General features: G+C 41.3%; 1 pseudogene; it reads left to right on the top strand.

The window, feature by feature from the left end:
* Positions 1–1183: 1183 nt before the first annotated feature.
* On the top strand, positions 1184–1516 carry LOC144510359 (large ribosomal subunit protein eL33 pseudogene; annotated as a pseudogene).
* Positions 1517–4167: the final 2651 nt, after the last annotated feature.

Raw genomic sequence — 4167 nt, forward strand, 5'->3', positions numbered from 1 at the left:
CAATTTTTTGCCAAGAGGAGTACTCCTGCTCCTCCTGATCTCATAAAGGAAAATGTAATGATTATTTGAGGTGCCTCTTCTGTTTTTGGACCTGTCTCGGCCTGGCAGAAAAGCCACAAAGGCCTTTCCAACCAGCCATTATATTATTCCATCTGAATACTTTTGATGTCATTGGATCTTAGAATTTATGCAGGAAGTTCCTGTTTGACTCTGACAGAAATTAATCTCCAGAAAGATTCAACGAACAATCAATAATAAAGATGATTTACATTGGTGACATTGATTGAGGAATAAATATTGACCAACACATCTGAAGAACTGCTCAAATTTGCCATGGAATCTTTAACAGGTAGCCTGTACATTTCATTTATAGAATCATTGAATCCCTACAGTACAGAAGGAGGCCATTTGGCCCATTGAGCCTGCACCAACAGCAATCCCACCCAGGCCCTATCCCTGTCACCACACGCATTTACCCTGCTAATCCCCCTGATACTAAAGGTCAATTTAACATGGCCAATCAACCTAACCTGCACGTCTTTGGACTGTGGGAGGAAACTGGAGCATCCGGTGGAAACCCATGCAGACACGGGGAGAATGCGCAAACTCCACACAGATAGTCATCCAAGGCCGGAATCGCTGTGAGGCCTCAGTGTTAACCACCGTGCCACCATGACAACTCCCACAACGCAGCACTAACTCAGTACTGCGATGGAGGGTCAGCCTTACAACCATGAAGAAATTAGCTACCACCTTCATTATGCTTAGATTTAATTTGGTATCTAACCAAAATTATTAATTATTTGACTCTAACCTAAAGAAGAACATTTTTCAAATGTAGTTAACGTCAAGAATCAAATATCTTACCAAGGTATGACTTTATTAGATTGAAGTAGGCAATTGTGTTATTTTGCTGAGATATTAATTCAGACAATGCTTTGCTGTATAGCAGATTCTTCTTTGACTGAGTGCATGTAGAAATATCCAGAACTCCAGCATTCCTGTGGGAGAATGGCAACAATCTTTTGAAATTCATGAAATAATCAATATATCTTAATTGGCATTCCTGCTAACATTGTTGATGACAGAGTGACAGTCACATAGACAATTAACCTTTTTATTATTCATACCAGTAACTCTTGATAATAGGGTGGGCAAGCCAGCTGCCCCGAGCATTATCGCAATGCCTGGAAGATTATGACACAAAGCTGTGTTTACTGGCTATAAACAAGGTCTTCAAAACCAAGGAGAGCACACTGCTCTCCTGAAGATTGAGGGTGTTTATTGCTGTGATGAAACAGAAATTTACATGGGCAAGAGACATGCTTACGTCCACAAAGCAAAGAACAATACTGTCGCTTTTGGCAGTAAACCAAACAAGACTCATGTCACTTGGGGTCAAGTGAGTTGTGCCTGTGGAAACAGTGGCACGGTGCATCCCAAGTTCAGCAGTAACCTGCTCACTAAGGCTATTGGGCACTGGATTCGAGTGATCCTGTACCTATCAAGGATTTAAAGCGCAGCTATACATAAAATGACTATAAATAGTAAAATGATTTAAAAACAAACTCCCTTAGACCAGGAAACAGCAGTTGTACATGACTGACCACTGCAATGAAATGGTAGCTGGCATTCCTGCATGTCGGCAGTTGCCATAGAGTGATCTATCCAGTGATTCTTTAAAAGGCTAAAACCGGTTGCTTTAAAAAAACAATGTAAACAAGATTTTAAATTAATTTTCATGGGTTAGGACAACATTAATCCTCCTCTGACTCCATGAAAATGTTTGCAGCCAGTCCAATCCCTCTGTTTTTGCCACAACCACTTAAGATCCCACTTGAAGCTTGGTTCAAAACTAAAGGAGAAGTTACTAAATTATGCACCCCTCCCAACCAGTTAGCACTTCCTGCTCATTGAGTTTATTCAAATGAAGATGGCAACACCAATCTGAAGGATTCAGGTACCTGAAAATTCATCCCAAAATGTGAATCCTGTCTGGTTAATGGATTGAAATAACCAGTTAATCAAAATGGAGCTCATAAATTTGGTTAGAAATCAGGAATCCTAAGAGGTGAGAGTTCTGAATCTCACATGAACTGACCAGGGAAAACAATTAGTGGTAGAAGGAAAGCTCTTATTGAAAGAGTAAGTTGAGTTATCTCAAGAAAGGAGGAACATTTGTACCTTCCACTTTTTCTATGCTACTATTTGATTTGTTAAGGATTGTGCTGAAATGCTTAGAAGAGTCATTTACATTTGAGAAACCTAAGAGGAGAGAGATAAAATACTTACGTCAAGTTTGAAATAGTCATCAATTGGCTTTCCTCCAGAGTGCACAAGTTTGGCCCACCAATAGCTTTCACAGAAACTGCATCAAGAGTCCCATTCAATTGTAGATATCTTGTAATAATGCTTTTAACCTGAAGAACAGTTCATAAATTGTTCAACAAAAGATACTATGTTTACCCTTGTCTGTTTATCTTCTTTATGTAATCCTTTAAAATTATGTTATCTTGAATATGTAATACCACACAACAATTTTTATTCCCTCCACACAACTGCATATAAAACTTCCAGCAGCTTTTTTAGTCTATTTTCCCTGCCTTCTTTTCCCCCCAAGTAACCATTACCCCGTTTCCAATTTTGATTAGTGCTGAGTTGCAGCTGATTACGAAGAGTTATCTGAGAGCAGTCTGTGGCAATTCACAATTAACCCCATTCCCCAGCTCAATCCTGTTGGTAGAAAACCTTCACTTCTGATTGGTGCTTCCCCTTTCCAACAATTCACAGCCGGGATCTTTCCGATGACTTGTATTCTAGCAGACATTTGACTATCAACCACCATCCCATGACCCATACCACTGAGTTTCAAATACTGGATCTCAAGGGGGTGATCTTACCGGCTCGTCACACCAGTCGATCGGCGTGATGCCGATAAGATTGGGCGAGAGGCGAAAAATTGGATTTGCGCCCAGTTTCTAGCCTCTCGCAATGTTACCGGCCCTTTTCTGCCGACGAAATCAGCTTTGCAACTGGAAAGGGCAGGAAGCCGATTTCAATATTCAAAACCTAATTTAAATGTAATTAATGAATCCCAGACACTATCTTCCAGGCTCACCTGCACTTAACTGCTCGCCGGTTGGAGTCCTCACCAGCAAGGATCACGTATGGCTCTCACCAATGGGGATCAGACATGATGGCCTAGTCGGTTGCCACTGATGCCCCCCAAGTCGTCAGGGGCAGGGCCAGGCAGTGTCCTTTGAACAGTATTAGCCTGACACTGTCCACCCTGGCAGTGCTAAGGGAGCAGGATCTGATGGAGGTGAGGCATAATGGAAGCAGGGTTGGATGTGGGTGGGGCGCTCTGTAGGGGGTGGGGTGAGAGAAGGGAGGAACTCTCCATTAGAAGGGGGGAGTTAATCAGTCGATGCGGCGATCAGGGGGTGGGGTACACAGTGCATTGGAAGATCGGGGCGCCTGCGCAATGGTACACCTAGAGCTCAGCAGCTTCCTTGCGAGAATACGCTCCACCCCCTCCCCCTGCTACCAAGAATCACATCTGGGTTCTTTTTTTAAGTGCCTCAAGATTGCGACTGGGAGCTCACCCAGAAAATGGGCACGATTCTCTCCTGTTTTCACGCTCGTTCAGCACTTAGGGGCAATCTTACCAAAAAAATTCTAAGTATTCCCAATATTCTTCACAGTTAGCAAAACCGAATCAGATTTGCCAGCCATTAAGTTCTAATTTTGTTTAATGGGACCTCAAATTTGTGCTCATAAAGCAATAAGATATTAGTCTTGAATTGTGATAATTTACCACTATTTGCATCGAATGCATTGATAATCCTTAGAATTGCAGCCTCCACTAAACTCAGTAAAATGACAATTTTATTGCAGATACTTGGCATGCATTTGACCCCTTCATTTTATTTGCCAAACTATTCCGTTTTGTCTTATACAGTTTTACCCACTAACTGCAACTTTTGCTTCAGTAATGTCTCAAAAGAAATGTTTTTGCAATTGGTGGTTTATACCTTCTGCTTAATGACAATGCATGAATTACACAATATTTCCATTATGTTTCTAATGGATATGAAACAAATATTAGCATTTGTAACACTTCTACAAAAAGGATTTCCACATGTTAACATGGATTTATGAGTTAAT

This window comes from Mustelus asterias, chromosome 23 (genome assembly GCF_964213995.1).
Source record: "Mustelus asterias chromosome 23, sMusAst1.hap1.1, whole genome shotgun sequence".
In the NCBI taxonomy this organism is placed as follows: domain Eukaryota; kingdom Metazoa; phylum Chordata; class Chondrichthyes; order Carcharhiniformes; family Triakidae; genus Mustelus; species Mustelus asterias.